Raw genomic sequence first — 23361 nt, 5'->3', positions numbered from 1 at the left:
CGTAACCCGCCAGGAAAATGGAAGGGGTGCTGCTCAGGGGATTTGAGAGGAGAGCGGGGAAATGACTTCTTTGTCTGAAAGGGAAATGCCATGGCTGTTCCTTCAGGTCTGTTAAGTGTCTGTTGGGTGAGAAGGACATTCTTCTCTTTGCTTCCACCTCCCCCCATCGCCTTTATTTTTTCTCCCTTTGTAGAATAATATAAAATAAAAAAGCCCAGCAGAAAGGGAGCTGTGATGCTGTCGTCCCTGGCGTTGATGTTATTTATTTTCCTCAGTTGCTGCTCTGGAAGCCTGGAGTTGACAGAGCGGTTTTGTAGAATAGAAACATTATAGACTGTTACTGTCAGAGTGTTAAATGTGATGGATAGAGAAATAGAGGCGAAGGAGGGGACTTAATACTGAGAGCCAGGGTGCTCATGGGAAAATAAACCATCCGCATATAAGAAATGAATGAGGTAATGTGGCAGGAGGTAATGGGCTTTCGCAACATGCCGGAACAGAGATGCTTATTACAGGGTGTGCTTAACCCTTGGCATGCTGATTTCCCTTTGTGGGTTCCAGGGCTTTTCGCCATGTCCCTCTGTGGGAGCATGTGTGTGGCTTTTCTTCCGGCAGGGAAGCAAACGTGCTTAGAGGAGTGGAGACAAACGTGTTCTTAATAACGCTGTATTAGCAGCCTGTACATCAGCACGCCTTGGCAGCTCCTGAGGGGCTCGTGATCCCCGTGGCTGTGTGAGACAGAATGTGCCATGATTGCTGGGTTAGGAGGAGCACCTTGGGGAGCTTAAGACTGTTGATTTCTCCATTGGAGACTTAGGAGGAGTGCTTTGGTTACTTGGGAGAGAAGGAAATTCATGTTAACTTGGCTCCCTTCGTGAGTCCCAAAGAGTCTCTGCCACTTTTTGTAGCCAATGCCTGGCTGTTCACCCAGTGACCAGAATGTGGTGGCTTTGCCGTAAGGTGGGAGGGAGTGGAGCAGATGTGGTCACCTTTATTACCTGTTTGTCAACTACAGTGCATGCTATAGAGGGAATAAGGGTGAGCATGTCAGGTGTAGACCCTGCCTCAGATGGGATGATGGAAGGGACCCAGCTAGCCTAGGTGAGTTGGGTGAAGTCAACTAAAAGATGGCCAAGTTCAATGGGCAAGGTGCTGAAAATTCCTTTGCTTTGGGTTCCTGTGATCTTTCCTACCCATCTTTGTGTCCTGGTGGTGGCCAGTCCTCTGTGTCTTGCACATGACAAACAAACAGTAAATTATGAGGACTCATTTGATATGGGCCCACATCTAGCTCTGGCAGTTACCAGCTGTGTGGCCTTGAGCAAGTCATTTACCCTCTCTGGGTTAGTTTCCTTATCTATAACATGGGGATAATAACACCTCATAAATTTCTTGGCAAGATTAAACTTAATCATGCTTATGAAATTGTTGGCAGGCTGTAAAACATTACGCAAATAGCAAAGTATTACTATTATTTCTGTTGTTAGTAACAAAATAATCCATGTATATTAAATGATAAGGTAAAGAACTTCACCCAAGAAATTATGTGTTCAAGATAGCAGCTTCACGTGCTTTTACCCAAACGGTGCTATTTTTGTCTGATGTTAAAGTGTCTCATTGCTTTCATTGGTGGTCACATCAGCAAGGACACTGCCCTGGATGTTTATATTCTTGGCACAGGGTCAGTGGGCTCCTGAAATACTCTTGCAGGGGACCATAGTCACCTAAGGGTTGTGGTCTTCCTTCCTTTCCTGTTCAGAAGTTTCATAGAATCACTGAAGTTTGGAGTTAGAAGGACCCTTAGTGAATGTCCATTGTTGGCCTTGATTTAGTTTGGAAATTGCTTCCTCCTGAAGCACAGACCCCACCTCCAGCAACTCTTGGATCTTTCCCTGGAGCTCTGCTGTCGAAGATGTTACTCAGCCCAACCTCATTCTCTGAGATCTAGCTGCTGCCTATGAGATTGTGCCACTAAGGGCCCTGTCCTTACTGTGGTGATAAGATGGTCCACAGTCTAGGGGTTCTGCTTGTCATTTTGCTTTTGGGGATCCTCAGCAGTTCCACAGGAGCAGAAGGACCTAGGTTGGCTGGCATGGTTAACTGTGGTCTGAACTCTGTTCCAGGTCTCATGTTAGCATGTGGTGCCCGCTGGTGAGGGCAGGGGTTTGGCTTATCTCTCTGCTTCCTTTTCCCTGTTTCTCTTCCTCACTTCTGGCTCCAGACCTTCCAGGCAAGTTGGTCTCCTTGCTCTGCCTGTCTTCCTGCTCCCCCTCTGCTCCTCCTGGGTTGCTTTTTCTTTTTGTCCTCTATGTATATCTAGTCTCTGTCCATTCTTCCAACTTTGCTTCTTCTTATTTTGTCCAACAATCACAGCTTCCATTGAATATTCCCTTCTCTTAATTTCTCAAATTTGTATTAATGTATGTAACAGCTGGCTATATAGTTTTTGGTGTTTCTCTGATTGTTTCACAAGACAAGAGGAGAGTATGTTGTCTTCCCAAGAATATTGAAATTTTCTTGAGGAAAGGGTTATGTCCTGTATATATTTTTTCTTATAGATTGTGTCACATTACCCTCTTCTCTAATCATTTGTCGTCTATTTCATTATAATGCTTCTGTACTATATAGCTTTCTTTTGCCTATTTCTGGTCTTCCTCACTAGACTAGCTGCTCCCTGTAGAAAGAAGCATCATCTGAGGTATCTTTTGTTGTCCCAAGGCATCTAGTATGTAGTCTATTTTGTTATGTCTTCAATTTATTGACAGTTTTCAACAGAAAAGTTCTCTTCTTGCCCTTGTCTACGTGCTCAGACATCCTTGCACTCGGCCTTGAATAGAACGGGAATAAATGCTACATGTAAAGGAAAGACAGTACCAACCTGTGACAGAATCTTCTCTCTCGCTAAATAATATTGTTGACACATTCAAGTAAGAGTAGCCCTGAGGATTAAATGAGATGATGCATCTAAAGAGTTTAGAACGGTGCCCGACACATTACGCATCAAAGCTGGTTAGTTATAGTAGTAGCAGCAGCAGCAGTAATAATGATAGCTGAGAAGCAGTAGTGGTAGCAATAATGCCTGGTGCCCACTGATCTGCCTTTTTTGCCCCATCTGTATTTTGGTAGAGTTCCACAAATAATCATCTAATGGGTAGAATCTATAAGCTGAGAAACAGTCAATAATACCACACCCTCTGAAATGTGGGCCTTCCTTGGGCCAGTGAAGCCTGGGATCCTATCATGGTGTCTTCCTGCGTGCCTCTGCAGTCCCAGGATATTCTCCTCGAATACGTCCCTTTAAAAACCAACTCCTTTTGGGTTTATGAAGGAAGGTGTATTTTAGGACACAGCGAAGTACAAATCCTTGGGTTTGCTTGAAATTTATAAGAAAGACCGTGTTGACGGAAGAGGGGCGATCCAACTCCTGGCCTTTTCAGAAGACTCTTCATCTTTCTGCATTTTTTATTTTAATTCCACCAGGATGCATAGAATAGTAGATATGTAGACTCCAGAGTTCAGAGGAAAAGGAGAAGGAGGCAAAGCTTCCAGGACCATACTTTTCCCTTGTTGATCAGTTATTTTTCTAAGTCCCTTTTTCTAAGTCCCTTTCTTTTCTGTGTCAAAACACAATGCCGTTCTTTGAACTTCACCAGCTATTATCTCAGCAAAGTGTGTGCTGAGGCCATTCGTTTTTGAAAAGGGGATTGTGATTGGGGTTCAGGAGGGGAATTACAGGTACACTTCAGTAGCCAGGCCCTAGTGTTCTTAAGAATAACCTGGGGGTATTTGTAAAATGCAGTTTCACAGGCCCTGCCCCAGCGGGTTGTGATATTGAGCCTAGAAATTTGCATTTCACGAACACCTCTGATGAAGTAGATGCCTGGGCTACATGCTTTACCCTTTGGGAAATACCTCTGCCTCTGCACCTCTTCCATTCCACTGGTGGTGATGGTCTAGTTACTGGTCCTGAAGCTGAGACCCACTACCGTGTGAGAGCATTTAAAATGCTGCCTATGAGCTGACTTCAATGGCACGTATAAAAAATGAGAACAATACAAAGAAGATTAGCATGGGTCCTGCACAAGGATGATGGGCACATTTGTAAAGCATTTCATATTTTTTCGCCAAGCTGTACACTTGTGATTTGTGCACTTTTCTATATCTGTGTTACATGTCAAAAGATTTTTAAAAAAGATAGCATCTATTGTCCTTTTATTAATGTCACTGTGACATATGACCCAAGAACTTTTGACCTACATCAAGAACCTGTTTTGAAGAGAATAAAAAACTGTTATTATAGATCCATGGTTTCCCAGTTGGCAGTTGCCATTTAAGGGATATTAAGAGGCGTGTTAGTACACCTTTGTTAAAAAGTGTAGTTTGTGTAGTGGTTCTTGGGGGGGGGGGGGTTGGTGCGAAGGAACACAGTGCTCCTTGTTCCTCCTGGTAGCAGGAGGCAATTACCGTGACAAGATTTTTTTTGGTGTCTACCATATACAGATGAGACTGTTTGTTGTCTGAACTGGGCTAGGAGAATACATCATAATGTGGCGCTGAACATTCATGGAGATGGGGAGTGAGGAGAAAATAAGAGGATGTCCTGAGCTCACGTTCATGAGCACGAGGCTCCAGTTTTTTCCAAGGTCACTGAGATGTAATTGTATTTACTCAGTTTTATTTGCGTTGCCTCATTCTGGTAGAGTTGCTGTATTTATAGAGATCATTTGGCGTTTACCCTTCCACACCAGCACTTCCATATTTAAGTTGACTATTCATTATGAAGTGGCTGAGTTGTGTTTGAGTATGAGTGTGTGTACTCATCTGGATATATGTTGTGTATGTGTGTGGATATGTGTATATGCCTATATTCATGTGACTGACCATCCTATTCTTGTGGTCTATTGGAGAGACTGTCTATTCCAGAGTACAGAGATAATTAACTTATTGTGCCAATTCCACTGATGTTCAACCACATAATGTCTTTTGATTTTTAAAAACATGATGTTTGCAAATAACTATTGTTATTTCTGTCTGACTTTTCCCACTGTTATTCTAAATATGGAAGGCAAAGGAACTTTGGGATGGTGGTTGTGAGAGTTGTGAGAGAGAGGAGAATGTGTTTAGTCCAGCTGGTTCGTGTGTAATGGATTACTGGGTATAGATTTGTGTATCTGTTGTTGAGCTGTGGTGGTGGAGCTGGGGGAGGGAGAAAGGAAGACCCCCCTGTCTTCTAAATAACATGCGCGTGTGCATGCACATGCACGCACACACAGTTGCTCTTTGCTGATTATCATGAGCCTAAACTCGTTTCAGCCAAGATGACCTGTTAGCCAAGAGCCCAAGCCTACATGTGACAGCTTGGGTGTCTGCCCCTGCTGGTCATAGCCATGGCTTCCCTCACTAGCTGTTAATCAGTCTGGGGAACTCTAGCCACTTCTACTGGCTAGACTCAGCTTTCTGTCTGAACGAAGAAGCACAGACCTGAGACAGGTCGGGAAGGAAAAGGATGGTTCCTCCTCCTACCTTTTCCTCAACTTCTTCTCCACACTGATCCAATAGCACCCGTGAGGACTGAACCACCTTCTTACAATGGGCTCTGGCATTCAGAGCAACTTTCCTACAAATCTCTTTTTATTGGCATTTCCTCCAATTTAACCATCCCTGAATTGCATTTGAATCAGTTGAGAGAAAGAGAGAGAAGGAGAAGGGAGGAGGTTCCCCCCCTCGCTCTTGGAAAAGCAGCTCACAACCAGCTTTATTTGGTAAAATGCTGCAATAGATGCTTGTCAGAAATAATTTATTCCTGTTAGCTGTAATCTGAAGGAAAACAGATACAAGTCCTATAGTTAAAAAAAAAAAGTAAAGTAGTCTTGCTTTCGCTGACAGTACAAAGGTGTCATATACAAGAAGGATTGACACAGACCAAGGGGTCTTGTGGGAAATATGATAATAACTATAAAGAAGACAGATTATTCCCCAGTTGCCAACATTCAAACCTTTTTACAGTCAGTTCAAACATATAAAACTTTATTGCTCTAGCAGAAAGGGGAACAATTTCTGGTTGCACAGCTTTCCCAGGGCTGGGTTTATACTGTCTGTGTTATTGCTCTATAGTGGCATTTTAAAGTTTATTGAACAAGACTTTTACAATTGAAGGAAGTATATAAAACTGTAAATTTATTAGATTTTTCAGGATAAGTGCCCTTTCTAGTTGTGCTCAGGAATTCGGAGCTACGAGAAACTGCTAGTTACAAGACTTATTAATATTAAAGACTGAGAGTACGCACATTTTATACCTTAACTGATCTCAAAAATAATATTATCATATTACTGAATGTCAGAGCTCTGATGCTATAGAACTGGATGGATACACACATGTAGGACTCTAAATACCAGACGTGTTCATTTTTCACTAGTGAAAAAGTTAGCTTTTGTTATATCTTACGTTATTTAATTTTAACACAACTGGTCAGGATACTCCTCTGTCCACTGAAGGATGTCTCGCAGTTTTTTTTTTTTTTCTCAGATCCTTGCTGATTTTCCAGCATTGCTCCATGTACGGCTGTAATGCAGGTGGTGGGTTTTAAGAGCATATTATAGGTGAAGTAACATATTGTAGCATCCACAAAAACAACTATACTTATGATAATCAAAATGTACTAAAAAAAGTTCTCTTTTATGTTCTCCAACTTCTCATTTTTTATTTCTTAAAAGTCTTTTGGCGGGGTTGGGGGGGCCCAGCCCTGTGGCACAGTGGTTAAGTTCGCACGTTCCGCTTCTGCAGCCGAGGTTCACTGGTTCGGATCCTGGGCGCGGACATGGCAATGCTTGGCAAGCCGTGCTGTGGCAGGCGTCCCACATATAAAGCAGAGAAAGATGGGCACCGATGTTAGCTCAGGGCCAGTCTTCCTCAGCAAAAAGAGGAGGATTGGCAGCAGATGTTAGCTCAGGGCTAATCTTCCTCAAGAAAAAAAGGTCTTTTAGGGACATGATTTGAGGAATTTGGTGATGTTTGTGAAAATCTGTACCAGGGTTTCTCAAGCTCTGCACTATTGGCTTTTTGGGCCAGAAAATTCTTTGTTGTGGGGGGCTCTCCTATCCCTGGTTTCTGCCATAAATGCCAGCAGCATCCCCACTCTCCCACTGTGACTATCAAAAATGCCTCGAGACATTGCTAGGTGTCCCGTGGGGTGTAATCATCCTCTGTTGAGGTCCACTCATTTATACACTATTATACTATGTCTCTGAAAAAAAATGATTTTTTCTGTAAATAAATAAATATAGCTTGTGTTTAGTAATAAACAAAGGTAGAGTTACCAAATATGGCAAATTATAGGATTATTTACTTTCAGAAATGTCTGACTATGGACTTCTCTTAAATGATATGTTCCCCTAAGTATGTAACATAACTCAATCTTTAAAAACTTAACATATAATTTCTCAGGACCACATTACTCTAATAGGAGATTCCTATTTGCTTCCCTAATTCTGAGGGCATATTCTGTTTATATCATCTTATGATTAACCACTTATATCTGTTTGCCTCTTTGATTTTTCATGTGCAAATGTGGAAAAATATGTACATATACATATATATGCTTATATTATGAGACTACACAGTGGAGGATTTGAGAAGTACAGAGATGATTTTGATTATAATTTTATCACTTGACATGTTTAATTTTGAGGTCCCAGCAACTTGCCTTTAATTTTCAATTTGTGTTCTAGAATTTTTTAACCTCTTCAGAAGGTTCTTTTAGTGAATACATTAAAAACATTCAAAGAAGTTGTTTATAGCCCCTGGTCACTTTCATGCTACCTAATGTTATGTTAGTACCTATGTGTAAATGGCACTTTGGTCTGGGATTTTGTGTTAATTTGACTAATGGCCATAGCATTTACAGAAATAATTAAGATAAAATGTTTTCAAAAGAGATTAAATTATAATTGGCCTTTAGTTTTTGATGGCCTGAATTTTGGAATTCTCTATTTCCTTTTTTTCCCCTTTTTTCTTTTTTTTTTTAAATTCCAAACACTTGTGACTTACTAAGGGGTATCTTGAAAGGGTCTCAGTTCTGTTATTTGGTGGAGCCACCATTGTTTTCTGTCCCCATGGCCTCGGATGGCTGGGTGATGTTAGCCATAAGACAATATGTCTTCTCTCCTCTTCTTGCCATCTCTATAGGTCATTGGGCTCCTAGCCTGTAGGTGTATCAGAGATTTTCCTTGTGAAGATCTGTGACATCCTTAAAAAGTATGGTATAATCCACTAAATGTCTTTCTGATAAGTTGGGTGTAAATTGTAAGATTGGAAAGCAAATCGTATTAGAAATCTGCTAGTGGGTCTGGCTAAGGCATCGTGGTGATCTTCTTAGTCAGCCGAAAGATCTATTTACAGTCACTGGTTTAGTTACCTGGTTTCCTTAAATCATAATACACCTTGCTTGAGTTTTTAAGCTGCTAATATCCATGTGGTACTTGTTGTGTATGATAGCTGTGGAGTCACACACGTGTAATACACCTGTCTTTGAACTTGGCCATGGGAGAATGTGCTTAGCCACTTTTGGTGGACTGCCACCCCTACAAATGATAGCCTCAACACTTTACAAGGTTACATAATGCAGTCTCTGGTTGAAATCATGATGAGAACCCTGAAGGTGCAAACACGCTGAGTCAGGCATGCACAACCCTACCCTTTTCAAAAGCACTTCTAGCAAAGAGGGGAAACGTTCATCAAGTCTCGTTAACATCCTGGATTCCTAAGTCCTACTTCAAGGTAGCATGGAGGAGGCAGCAGGAATACAGTCTTCGAAAAGCCCACAACCAAACAAAAGAAGGTGCTAAAAGAAACAAGAACCTTAACCCCAGTCACAGCTAAATTACTGGACTTCTCGGCAAGTTTGCCACCTGCAGCAGTGAGTTGAAAAGGACTGTGGGCTCTTTGGAAGCTGAAAGGGAATGAGCAGGAACAACATGAAACAGCAAATGTCAGGGAAGTCAGTAAGCCCTGAATCTTTTATGAGACCTTGGATATTCTGATCACAGCTCCGCTGACACCGAGATTGGAATACAGATTACAGGAGGGAGCGTCCGTGACATGAAACGCAGGCTTAAATCTTCCCAAGGTTTTAACGTGCCTTACCATATGAATATTGTTATTTTATTTGGCAGTGTTCCCACAGGAGGCCAGGAAAGTGAGCCTTGACTGAGCCAGGGGTAGGGTGGGTCTAGAGATGGGAGAGATGAGAACAATATTGTAGCTAATGAGACTAACACCATTGTGGGAGTATGTACATGTATGCATGTGTGTTCATGTGTGTGTGCGTGCACGTGTGTGCATGTGCGTTTGGTGAGAGAGAGAGAGAAGTACGAATACCCTGTATTCCTGTCTTATATAGAACCCTAGTAGGTTTTGATGCTAAAAACACTAGAGCTGTTTATGAATTCACTATAGCTTCATAGTGAGAGGAAGGAAAGGAAAAAAGACCCCCACGCTGAAATGAATTTATGCTTAAGAGCTTGTCTTGGGAATGCAAATGGGTTTAAGAGTCTCCAAAATAAGATGCCCTTTTTGGGAAAAGCTAAAAAAAATAACCAGCTTTAGAGATTAGAAGGACAGTGGGAGGATGTGAAAATGAGAATATACTGCTCCCAGAGGGGGAAGCCACACGTCCTGCTGAAATGGCGTGTGGGCAAGAGGGAGGTGTTCTAGGTGTTAGCCCTTCAGGTGGTTTAATTTCCAACAGGGTTCATGGTCAGGACTGTGGGCCAAGCAAATGCTTTGCATTGCACTGTCTTGACTGGAAGCCCTAATTTAAGGCAGGAGCCTTGGCAGAGTCCCAGAGAGCCCTAGGTGCCACGGGGCCTGTAGCGAGGTCCCTAGAGTGTGCTAGACTTCGAATTGCTTTCCCGGGGCATGACTTGGCAGCAGATTGGATAGTTTGGGTTTTGCTTTTCCATATGTGTCCACGTGTGGTAGGTCGTGCTGTCTCAGAGTCAAGCTGCAAGTCAGTCAGGCGAGGCAGAATGACCCTCAGCCTGACGCAGGCCACAGAAGTAGAGAAAAGCTGAGCAACTAAGTGACCATTAGATTCCTAGCACAGCGGGGATTGGAAGTTGATTTCCTTGATGCAGACTTTTTCTTTGGTCAGAGCAGGTTGACTAGTATAGACTGCTATAGTAACTCTGTAAGGGGCAGATGTCGATGAATGAGGCATGGTCATTCATAAATAAGAAGTATTTATTTGTGGCTGTTGGTGTCAGGTACTAGGATAAGTGCTTTTAAATTACATAATCTTCACAACAATTCTATGGCCCAACTACTTTGATTATCCTCATCTGAGATGGACAAACTGAGGCTAAGGCAGAGTTAGAAAGTGGGATGGAGCCAGGTTTGGCATCTAGGGTATCTTCAAAGCACTTGGCCTTGAACACCCACCTGGGCAGTTTTGGGCTGAATCTGTTCCTTTATTTCAGCCACCATTTATTGAGTGCTTACTGTATGCCACGTTCTGTGCTAGGTGCTGGGGATACAGTGGACGAAGACAGTGGAGGAAGACAATGCCCTGGGCCTTTGGGTGCTCACAGTCATGAGGACACCCAAGCAAATCCGCAATGGCAGTGGTGTCATAGATGTTCTGAGAAGCTTGGGCCTGGTGCTCATGGGGACGTCAGCCCACAGTTGCAATGCTGCAACAGAGACAGCATGGCTGCAGCCCACCCAACTTTTTGTGGTCACTTTTGTCACCATCTACTAGAAGGCTTCCCCTGCCTTCATTGTGTGACACTGAGAGAGCTGGCCTTCTTTCCACAAAAGGGGAAGCTTCTGCAAAGAAGGGGGTTGTGGACAAAATGGGAAGCAGACCCCCCCCCCCACCCCCCACCCAGAGAAATAGGCCCAGCTGCTTGTTTCAGGAAATTCTCTAGTCTTATTAGCCTGAAATTGTGGAAGAACAAAGCTGGGCCCATTGAAACAGAAAGAATAGGAAAACAAAAATAGAAAAAGGAAAGAAAAAAAGAAACTCTTTAAGTTGAATAAACTACCACCGAGCCAACTCATCAGTTCAGAGGGGGATTCTCATGTTTCCAGGATATTTTCAGATTCTGATGGCAATTAGGGAAAGACTGCTGTAACCTTGAAACTTTGTCCAGGGGGACTGAGCTCAAGACCACCAAGACGTTGCACACAGACCACCCACTGCAGTTTCTTGCACAGATCTGCTGGTCGGTCTCTTGATAATACTGCAAGGCAACCTAAGCCATATTTTGTTGGGAGAGTGGAAGAGGGAAGGCAGGTGTTGAAAAGCCATGAAAAAAAGAATTAAAACAAAAATGTGCCTCAGGCTCGTTTCAACTGGCAGCTGAATTTCCCTCCCCTTTCTCTTTTGAATTTGATATTATTACAGGAACATTACCGTGGACTCAATTTTCATTTGGCGGTGAAATACCAGAAGTGGTCTCAGGGCCAGAGTGCTCTGTATGAGTGAGCTTCCTGGGAGCCCCTATAAACCTGTGGGAGAATCTCATGGAGATGGAGTGGTGGTGGGGCTAGTCATAGACCTCTAGAGGTTTGCTGTTCAACTTATGGAGTGTGTGCATGGGCAATGGAAGGTGCTGGTTTTCTGTGGTGAAAGGGAAAAGATACTTAAGGGTTTAAGGAGCAAAGGGGGGACAAAACAGAAAAGAGGGTTCGAAAAGGAAGACCAAGTTGAAGATATTTAATTATTTGAAATACTGAGAAACATGGATGCTGAATAGAAGAGTGAACTGCGGCACCTGAGTCTGGGTGGGGTGTTGTGGGGGGCACACCAGTGCTTATCTTCCTTGGAATCCCACCTGCTCTTGTTGACCCCATCTGGCCAGCCAGGTATGAGCCCAAGTATAGCAGCAATAGCAGCGACAACCAGAACAGCAAGACTGGTGCCAAGGATGCGTCTGCTGCTGGATGCCAGGCGAGGTGCACTTGTCTTACAGTACCCTCTTGCTGTCGGCTCTTTCTCCCTCTGCCTCAACTCCTCTCCTTCTCCTTTGTTCCTAGTGACACATGAGGAGAAAAATTGCATCACCCCATGAAAGAACAGGGTGGCTGTTGGCCAGCGGCCGTGATCCAGGGCTGAGCTGTCAGCAACTGAGGCGTCTGCTGACCCGGAAGCAGAGAGATGAACCCTTTCGCCCAAACTTTTATCATCACAATTTTCTCTTTTTGTTATGTCCTACCCCCACAATCGTACAGATAGTTGACTTTCTGTGACAAGCCTGAGAAACGAGTCTGTCACAAAAGAGCATAGGGAGAAAGCAGATTAGGGACATTACTTTCAGGACACAAAATCCCTACAAGCATGGGCTTGTCCCCCACAAGGGGCACATCTTGGTTGGTGTATATGTCTACATGTGGAAAGGTGAAGGAAATAATATAAACACGCCATTATAAATATTCAGCCTCTGTGTGTGGAGGGCCTGCTATCTGCTAGGCAATGGGATGTGGCCATTCGCAGGCTGGGGGTCTCTGAAGACACGTGGCCTTGGGGGATGAGATCACAGTGGGGTGAGAGGACAGGTTACTGAATTTGAACTGGGGGCTGAAGAGCAGAGAGAGCTGTATGGGCTCTCCTCTGTTCCCATGTGCTGTTTTTTTTTTCTTTTTTCCTATGAGAGAATCAGAAGGGTGCCATCTGCCTTTTAGGGAAGGGTCATGCCTGGTGACTGGTAACATCTGAGGTAGGGTCCAGTTCCTTATGCCACCCAGAATATCAAAGCAGTTTAGGCGTTGGAAACCAGGGAAGGAAGAAGGGATTAAAAAAAAAAAGAGAGAGAGCGCTGCTGCCAATCGGGCAGCTCTCTGTCTGCTGTCTGCAGGCTGCTGCTACCCACTCGTTACAATTAAAATGAAGTGTCCGTCAGCGGCTATCTTCTCTGTGTGGCCCATATGTTTCTGAGCTGATACTGTCCGGATTATTCTGTTCGGGAAAACGATAACGGCTGTTTATAACCTTGGCAAAGACTGAGGCCTAATCAGGCTGGAGCACATTTTCACCGACTGGCTGATAACAGGCTGTTAGCAGCCTTATCGCTGGGGAGAGATAGGCCAAAATAAGCAGATCTGTGAGCACAGGAGCCCAATCGAGTGGTACACACTCTGGCCCTGGCTTTATTTTTAGATTCCCTTTACCCGGTTGATATCAGAAGGCACAGAGGAAGGAGGTGGGGTGGGTGGTAATGTGTGCCCCCGTGGGGGTCAGAGTGAGGCGGAGGGGGATGTTAATCAACACAAGAGGCAGAGGGTCAGCCCCGCTTCCAGTGCTCCGGGCTCCCTTCAAATGAGGCAAAACACGTGCAGGTCTTAGGAGACAAAGGAAGGGAAGTGACTGTGTTTCCTGGCCCGGTGTGTGGGCCCTCGATGCCTGTTCGGCTCAGCATCTCCTCGCTGTTGGAGTCTGCATCTGGCCCGGCAGGCATAGGTGCCCGGTTCTTTCCACATTCTCTCCTGCGGTAGGGACTGACTTTCACTTTCTGTCTTAATCCACTTTGCCTGGGCATCTTCATGGCATCCCTCCAGAATGATGTTGTCTGCCCAGCTCATCTTCCTCACGCAGGCTGAGAGGCCAGACAGTGGGTTAGAGTAGAAGGAGGGAGGTCTGTGAGGATGGAGAAAGGACATTGACTGAGGCTCAAGGAGGTATATAAACTGATGTCCCACAAAGTCACGGATGAATAACTGATACTCAACCCCCTGAGGAGGAGCTGTAAGTTTTCAGGGACATCCAGATTTCTGCCTCTTGGCAATAAAGCCTTCAAGGAAAGGCCCTTTGTGCTTGTCCCTTGTACAGTGATCAAGAAAAGCCAAATCTACGGCTAGCTTTTGCTTCTAGACCTAATTGTCCAAAACGACAAGTTACATCTGGGCCTTGATATATATGTGGTTCTAGAACAGTTATGAATTTGAGATAAAAGAGTATATGTATGAGGTCAAGCATGTGATGAAAATCAAATGGGAGACAGAAGATACAATAGTGAGAGGCAGCAAATGTCAGAAAAAGAAGGGAACTTGGAAGGTATTGTTTGCATTAGACAGTGGAAGTCTCGTATCTTCTGTGTTCCTTCCGTGTAAAGCTTCCTATCCTGGTACATGAGGCTTTTTACTCTCTACTCTGCTTCTGTCTGTCTGTCTGTCTCTCTCCATCTCTCTTCTCCCCTTTCTTCCTATCCTCTCCCTGCTCCCTCTGCAGCTGCCTGATTCCTGAGTCACTTTTGTCTGCCTGAGACTGAAAGGGTAGAATCAGGTGGTGGGAACAAGGAGCGAGAGGACCGTGCAGGGGGAGGGGAGGCACACAGATTGAAGTAGGCACAGAAGGCAGCAGAAAGCAGCAGAAAGCATTATGACCATTATCATGCTAATCTATTTACCAGACCCCCTTTATTCATTAATCTTTGAATAGCAGAACCGTTCATACAGCCTGAAATAAGAACCACCTGTGCCTCTAGGACCAAAAAAATAAGAGTGTTAAGGACAAATAATATGTGGAAGCAGGAAGGGGAAAATTAAATATAAACAAAAGGATTCAAATCCAATCTTTCTGTCATTTGGATCTTCACATATACGGTTTTACAGCTTACATGTTGTAAAATGGCCAGCTGATTAGCAATTTAGGAGACATCCCCCGTGTTCGGAGAAAATCTTTAGGGAGGGTTCAAAATGTAATGAAATTATTAAACAGTCTGATTTTTAAAAAGTCTGAAGAGAGGTTTTTCTATGCTAATTTTTATTCTTCTTTTTGGAACTTACTACCCATAAATGGAATATAAATGATTTGGGTTAACGTTTTAGATTTACTAGTGTACTCAATAAAGGGATCTCTTATGTTATCTTCACAACATTCATAGTAATATAATATAGAAAGCTAAAGCTGGAAGGGACCTTACATATGATCTCGTTCAGTCCTCTCACTGTCTGTTAAACCTTTAATTAAGAGTTCTTTACACATAGTCCAAGCCCCCATTTGTCACATCACACATAGACGGGTTACATTATCTTTGGAGTAGTTATTCTTACAGGGAGCAATGTAGCTCTTGCAAACAATTATTACCATGTGTTAGAGACACTTAGCAGGGCCTGAAGGGAGAAGTAGGGTAGGGCTCTGCTTTTCTTTGCCATTGTTGCTAAAATGGCAGAGACAGCAGTTAGAAAGACTGCAAAAGAAGACATATTCACGCTTAAGTCTGAGCATATTCTAAGAAGAAATCTAGCAATGGCCAACGGAATGGAATGCCTTCAGTATTCCTTTACGTAGGACTTTGTTAGCTAAATAACACTTCTGTTTAAAATTCATTCCCTTTGTTAAGAGATTGAGTTCTTCACTTCTAACTACCAAACTTTATTGCTCACAAGTGTTAGAATCGTAGAATCTTAGAGCTGGAGGGACCCACTCTAAAGAACTATGTCCTCATTTTGTAGATGAAGAAATTGAAGCCCCAGAGAGGAGACTGGACCTGCCCAGTAGGTCTGAACCAAGACTAGAACTAGGATATCCAACCTTCTAGCTCAGCGCTTTTTCGTCTTTCTGATGACTTTATATTATGATTTAGTTATAGGAAGAAGCATTTAAAATAAATCCCTTAACTGTCCATGCCACTGTTTACTCATCTATAAAATGAGGATTGTAATTTCCCAATTGATTTTTAAGTTCCTCGAGAGCTGGGACCGTGCCATCCATCTCAGTATTTCCCAAGGCACTGAGCTCATACAGTGCTCTGCACACAGAGCTGCTCAATAATGTTGACTATTGAATAGTTGAATGAATGAATGAATACAACTTTTAATTAGACTTCTCAAGTGATGACTCTTTCATTAAATGATTTTTCTAAGTTATGTGCACATTCTTAGCCATTCATTTTTTAAATCTCTTTCAGGAGAAGCAGTGAAAAATGATGATGAGGTCTTTGGTAGTTCTGATGGAAAACTTTTCAGTACTGCGGGCCTGATTATAATTATGGAATTTTTGTTGTTGTTTGTTTTTTTTGCAGCCAGTGGTTCGTGGAGCTTTGAGAAAACCGGGTGATCCTATGGTCAGTTGACTTTGATGGTCTCAGTGGGAGGGGTCGGTGCATTCTTAGCTGCCCAAGAATCTCTCCAGTGTATTATGTGGGATCTTTTCATTTATCCTGAAGCTAGAAGGAGAACTTATATGGGACCATGGAGGAGGACCTTATCTAACTTGTTTCTTACTGTATTTTAGAACCTAAATAATGCCTGCATTGTAGTACTTGATAAATGAATGAGTTAAATATAAATTGGTCTACTTTCGCTTGACCTGCCCATGCCTTCAAAGTGGGAAACTGAACTAGGTGACTCTTGTTAGATTCCTTTCCAAGTCTGTGAACTGTCTGAGCCCATTCCTCCGACTCAGAAATCCTGGCCAGGATAAACTCTTCCCCTCAAAGGATAAATTCTGTCAGTGCATTAAAAATCTACATCTTTGGACCTATAACCCACACTGCCAAGGCCCTTTTATTCCAAGCCTTCTCTCATCACCACACCGTGAGATGACTGCCCACAAAGGCTGATTGCCCACTAGGCTTCTGAAAGCAGCCGTTCAGAGAGGTCAGAATCCAAGGCAGAGGGATTATTGGCAGGTTTGCGGGGGGGGGGGGTTCGTTATAACAAAACCACAGTTTATTGGATCTAACTTGCTTCTCAGAGGCATGTGACTGGCATATTTGGGTCATTAAATATAAAGGCATTCTGCTTATGAATTATGCCAGCAAGATGTTTTCAGATCATACGAAAATGGTGTGTGTGGTGACTGCCAAGTAATGTTTTTATGGGTATGACTCTGAACACACCACCCACTGATCTACGTAAGGTGGTGGAACTCTGTACTAAATACAGCATCATTCATTCCAGGATCTCAGAACCTTTCATAAACGTTCAATCACTTAAGACTCCTGTGAGTTAAATAAATAATAAGATCCTTACCCTGTTCAACAGAATATGAAGTCTAAATGTTGAAAAATTAGACAGTTTAGCCCAAGGCAGAATGTCCAGAGAAAGCACAACCTGGTGAGCCAGACCTAAGCACCAAGAGCAAGCATTTTAACCATAAACCTGTTTATAATGGCGAATTACAGTGCAGCTTTGGGAGGGAGCTTTCAGTCAGTTTTCAGGCTTTTATTCAGCACCTGGTATGTGCCTGGTACTGAGTTAGAAACTATTAAAGAAAAAACAGAAAAAGATGGAACATACACAGTTCCTTTCTTAAAAGACCTAAAAAGCATTCTTTCAATTTGTCAAGCTCACTCTAGGTGCAACACTTCAATAGGAGACATAATTGAAATATTAAATACTGGAATACAGATAATTTGCCACCCTGGAGGCAGAGAGCAGTTAAGTTCCAGGGTAGTCGTGGTGGGAATTGATAGTAGGGGAGAAGGGTTGGGGCTCGGAGTTGAAAAATGCGTAGAATTGAAGTCAGTCGAAGGTAGAAGAGTGGACTTTATATTTGAGAAGAACCCAATAAACAAAGGCAGAAAGATCGGAAAGAAGACGCCATTTTTGTAGCAGTTCTCGTTGTATCTTCGCCTTCATACTGACAAAAATAAAGGAAATGATACTGTTAGTAGTGTGCCACCTCAGGAAGGATAGCCGAGGTGGCTAGCATGTCGACAGCTGTCAGGGTGAGATGCTCTGTGTTTGACCTACGTGGGTGTGGCATTGGCCTTAGGCTCTTGGGTTTCTTGAAAGCCCATGTTTAAGAACATGGCATTGCAGGTGTTTCTTTGGAGATGTCTAGGCACCTGGTGTGTGGTGTGGTCAGAACCAGACTTGGGGAAGAGGAAGGCCCTTCTTGGCCACAGGATGGATATAGACTAGCAAATGAAACCATATTGGAAAGGCATCCTTGGGTGTCCCAGTGGTCCATATCTTCAAAAACTGAACTGTGTCTAGCATAGGCAGGCAGGTGTTCAAATAAATAATGCAGCTAAAAATACTTCCAGCAGCAGCTGGAACTGTCTTTGAGTAACTCTGGGATGGTGGGAGTACAGCATCCCAGCTACATACGTGGGCAGGTGTGTGTTGGCTCCAGAAAATTAGAACAAACACCCTCTAGACTCATCTTTACATTGATCAGGGCCCCACTTCCGACAGAGAAACAAAATGAAGCTTTTATTTCATTGAGCCCTGCCTAGAAACAGGTGTGCCTCAGCTGAATGCATCGCACAAAAGTTCAAAAACAAATTAATGGGCCTCCACTAGGGGGAGACTGTGGTTTCAGAGCTGTTAAGTGGAATGAATATGGTCTACTCCCTATCCGGTTCTTGTCCAGCACTAATGAACAGTACCTAGTGTAGCCTCAAAGAGAAGATTAATCTCTATTAAGAATCCTAATGATGATAACTGTTAATATAGTAGCAGTCTTTTATTAAGCACTTACTATATGTCAGACACCATATTTGTTGTTTAATTTATTCATCAAGAAATATTAAGGTAGGTAATATTATCACTATTTGTATAGATTCAGAAACCTAAGATTCCAAATAGTCAACTGCCTTGCCCAAGGGCCCACGTGCGTTAAGGCATGGAGTTGAGATTTTGATCCAGTCTGACTTCTGAGCTTCAGACACGTTAGTAAAAATGTTAATTGTATTTTCATGTGAACTTGCCAGGAACTCTGAGGGCATGCCTCTGAGTGGTCAAGATGTGGTGATCTTCATTATTTTGGCAGTCCTCCTGTAGGATTAGCTCTGGTACACGTAGGTCTAAGAGAAAGATTTGACAAGCAGGAGTGTGTAGGATTTAGGTGACAAATGTAGTCTTTAAAGTGGTTCTACAGGTTCACGGTACTAATTGTAGTCACGTGGCAGTGACTTAGGAGCACACGAGAAGCCAAATCCTGAATCACCCAGGCTTTGGAGATGAGCTAAGCCCACCTCCACTGCTTTGTGAATTCAAAGCTGTTGACAGAGGTTGCTTGGCTGAAGGTGACCAGAGGCTCAGTAATGCTTTTGCCTCTGACCATCCAGCCTTTATATAAAAATGGTGGAGATATGGGCAGACTCATCTTTGTGGCAGGGACTAGTTTTGAAAGAGAAGTGTGTTTCAGAATTTCAGATTTTAAAATGTGAATTGCAAGTACAGCATAGTTTAGGTCCTTTGTAACTGATATTGTAGTCCTGTTTTTCCAGTCCTTTTGGTAAATCCGCCTCCCCCAAGTTGAATCACACTTGAATTTACTGAAAGAGGAGGGGCTGACCCTCAGGAGCTGGCCAAATGACAACTTTTGGCTGAGAACGAAAGTGTTTCAGAATTCTAACTCAGCCTTGCTCCCGGCCAATGACCCCGTCAGATCTGATAAATTTAACAAACGAGGGGGCTACCAGGAGCTACAAAGGAAACCGACCCAAGAATGCTGGTCTGTGAGAGGGAACAAGTGGCCAGGATGGTGTCTCAGGCACAAGCAACTCCTTGATGAGCCATTTTTCTTTCCTCTCTCCTTCAGGTTTGAATTTGAGGTAAAGTTAGGAGAAATTCTTCTGTCCGTGCATCATCTGATGAGAGGCAAGGTTAGGAAGCTAATGGTCTGATGTCTAGGGGAGAATGTAGACCATGAGCCCTGCTTCCAAATGTGATGCAATTCCAGGAGGAGTGTACAACCAGAACCTGGACATCAGGAGATGCTGGCCATTTTCACTTGGCCTGAGTATTTGAAAGTGTTAGGCTGTTAATTGGAGTTGTAAATATAGTATTTACAGGGAACCAGGGAGTAGATATATGGTGTATTAGGATTACCTGTAGACCTTTTCTAAATTGTACATGTCCTAGATCTGATCTCTGGATGTGGGGAGGCCCAGGCACGTATATTTTTGGAAAGCTCCCCAGGTGATTCTGTGCCATGCCCACTGAATTGAGATCCGGTGGTTTAGATTATTATCTAGTGACATTGTTTTTGTCCTGTGCAATGAACACGCCGCTATTCCTGTCATTGAATTTGGAGGTGTTTTGGCTCCTGAAATTACGTGGGGTGTGCGTGTGTCTAAATATATGCGCATGTGTGCGTGTATGCACACATTCATTGTCTTCTGAAGCACACGGTCTGCTGCTGGCCCTGTGACATGTGATCAGAGCGATGTGGACATGGCAAGCCTGGGCCAACTGCCTCTCCCCATTTCACCCCGTCTGCAAACAGAGTTAACATCCTCAAGGTAAAGCTCTGAAATCCCACACTGACCTTTTCGTGAAGCATTATAATCAAGTTGAACATTTCCAGTTTTACCACAAATGCTTGCCCCATGGGAAAACACTTCCCTACATTTTATGACAATTGATTGTGATTTTGAGGAACTAATTTGTATTGAATGCAAAATGTCCAGCCTCATATGGAAACTGGAAAGTCCCCATGTCCAGACAGGTCCAACACCATGTTTTTATTGTAAAGACAGGGGAAACAATGAAAGATTGGGTTCTCTGTTTCAGAAAATTCCTCCTTCATTGTTCTGCATATTTTATTTTATTTTATTTTTTTACAGTCCCCTGGGTCTAATGACAACAGGCGATTTTACAGATAACTGGGCTCATGGGAAACTTCACCCTGTCTGGATTCTAGGTTCCTCGATGGCAGAGCCTGCGAGGATTTACTGAGTGTAAAGCCCCTTGTGGTGCCAAGGATCCTGATGTGAACATGCTGACCCCTCTGAGAGACTTGGACACATGACGGACATTTATGCTGTGCCATGAAAGTCAGCATTTCACTCTGCACGTTATAGTTCTGGCCACAAAGGAAGTAATGCTCCTACGACTCTGCTGGAGCCCTGGAGCCTTCTAAGTTCATTTGGAAGAACTCACAGAAACAAAAGCTGCTACTTCTCAGGCTAACATCTGCTGACATAAATAGGAGACCCTCAAGGATGCCTTCTGCCAGTGCCCAAACTGGGGGCGCACATGGAGAAATATTATCATTGAACCTTGAGTACCCCTGCCCCCAGGCCCAGCTAATGTCTTCTTCAGTATGAATGGCAAATGGTGTTTGGGCAAGGAGGTGGTGAGATGCCTATTAGGGTGACAGAGATGCCAAGTGGGATGTTGCTTATTTGGCCTTGTGATCTCTGGTCCAGGGGAGATGCTTCCTCTGTCCTGGAGCTATGGTTGGCCTAGGGCTTCTGTGGTTTGCTCCCTGGGGTATATTCACAGTGGTTGCACCATCATTGCAATAAGAGACAAATTTTAGGAGAATCCTCTTGGATGGGGGAAGAAGTTTCTTTCTCCCAAAGAACCTCAGGATGTCGTTGGGAAGCATCATATTCTATTTGCTTGAACCCTTGAGAAGATGGCTGAGTGAATGAGATCAGGTGTGGGTGTCTGTAAAGGTTTTCTTCTGATCCCGAGAGTCTGTAAGCATCCTCAGGTTCATGGCAGACTGTCTCTTCCTATTTCTGGAATTGCCTCTCGGCATCGTTGTGCAGGGGTTTTTTTCTAGTTGTGCTTGTCGTGGAAAGGTCAGCTGTGTACCGAGGAGCATGGGACTTCCTGCTCTTCTCCCCTCAGGCCCTTGAGCAGGCACATGACAGGGTTGCATATGAATTTGGGAGCTAGAGGGTCTTATGACTTTCCATGTGATTCTCAGTGTGGCTAGACTTCTGTTCAGGGCATTGCTCCAAATCTCCCTGACTCCATCTGTAAAAATGGGTGGTGGAGGTGTGTTGTTTTGTTTTTTTTTCTTGGTACAAGATTGGGAGAGAATGGAGGTGGAAGCATAATGACTTAAAAGCAAAAATAATTGAATTCTCTGAGCTATGGTGCTCTGTTATGATGGTGTAGTTGTTTTCCACTGTAGAATACCTTCCCAAACCTTTCTCTAGGTCTCTCACTTTCCCATTTGTTGTCAGTAGCATGAAAGATGGAGTTACTAAAGGTTCACGCATGTGCCCCAGGTAGGAATACTGAATATTTGATTTAGTTTCTCATTAATAACTCACCTGTGGTTCCCCTTTCTCCACCTGGGGCCGAGTTGCCCCAGAGAAATAGGGAATCACAGTCAAGGACTAGTAGGAGGTGCATATATTCACTTGCAATGTTTCATTCATTTATCTATTCATTTAACAAAACTTTATTGAGCATCTCTTTTTGAGACAGGCTGTAGGGCTACAACATGAACAGAACAGACAAAATCCTTGCCCTCATGAAGCTTCCAATTCAGCGAAGGAAATAGACAATAAATATGATATAACATGGTATAAAATGATACACTATCCTATAAAATACTAATATTTTTTAAACTCAATTTTGCGTCTTACCCCTGGAGTGATTCTCAGCCCTGGGAAGTGGTCCCCTGTGGGGCTGTGCCTGGCTGTCACTGATTCTAGATATCTGTAGGGCTTATGCTCATGCCCTGTAACCGTTTTCTGTTACAGAATCTTCTTGCTGCTCACCAAAGCCTTAATCTCTTACGCCACGATCAATGGGTGTGCGCCTTTCCCACTTGGATGCTCATTTTTTAATCCTTACTGCCTCCCTCAATGTCATCCTGTTCCATTTTTCTTTATAGGCTTTCAGGTCTACTGTACCTGCTGATTACTTAGTGGAGAGCGCTGGACATCTCCCTTAATTAATTCCATCGATTTCAAATCCCACGAGGTTCGAGGTCCTTAGATTTCTGAAGCAGCTAAATGGAATGTCTAAATTCCAACCTTTTGCTTCTACAAATTGTTTTGCCACAAAGTTGCTGGGAGGAAGTGCTACGGTTTTATTTATTTGAAAGAGTGTATTAATCCACAGAGGACTCTGCGTTCTTAACTGGTCTTTTTCTATACAAGGTAGAAGGAGAAAGATGCTTGGATCTCTCTCTCTTTCTTTTTCTGCCTTTCTTCTCTCATCCCTCTTAGGAATCACTTCCTCATTCCCTCCTTTCTTTTGGCCATCTTGCCCCTCTGTCATTTACTTCCCTAATGCTGTCTGAGCTGGGACCTTGTCTTAGCAGCCAGTGATTTCTTGAATCTTTGAAGAAGAGTGTAGCTCTCAACCCAGGACTTCTTTTCAAAGAGTGACTGCCCAGGTCTTTTCCAGGAGGCTACAGCTAAAACCTATGGCAGTGATCTTGTTGAGTTGTGTATATATGATTTTCTAATTCTCCCTGTTAATTGTAAGCATGGAATTTCTGGGGAAAAGTTATCAAATCCGGCTCAAGTCATTAGATTTATAAGAACAACAAACCTTCCACATGAAAGTGCGGAAATCAGAATTGAGAGGAACTTTAGAGGTTATGAACTGAAGTCCTTCATTTTATAAATGGGAACATGGGGTAGGGAATTTGCACTGGTTGAGCACCTACCATGTGCTGGGCCCTAGACTAGGCCTTTTGCATATATGATCTC

At 43.4% G+C, this 23361-nt stretch overlaps 1 protein-coding gene and 1 non-coding gene across 9 annotated transcripts in view; both read left to right on the top strand.

The window, feature by feature from the left end:
• The window catches only part of PBX1 (PBX homeobox 1), a 309428-nt gene that overhangs the window by 127795 nt on the left and 158272 nt on the right, over positions 1-23361 (top strand). The window lies entirely within an intron of this gene.
• Positions 4018-4121, top strand: LOC123280926 (U6 spliceosomal RNA). The gene has a single exon (XR_006520229.2). It is a non-coding gene; the product is annotated as a U6 spliceosomal RNA (small nuclear RNA).

Source organism: Equus asinus, chromosome 25 (genome assembly GCF_041296235.1).
Source record: "Equus asinus isolate D_3611 breed Donkey chromosome 25, EquAss-T2T_v2, whole genome shotgun sequence".
Classification (NCBI taxonomy): Eukaryota; Metazoa; Chordata; class Mammalia; order Perissodactyla; family Equidae; genus Equus; species Equus asinus.
This window is presented reverse-complemented; position numbering and strand designations above follow the sequence as displayed.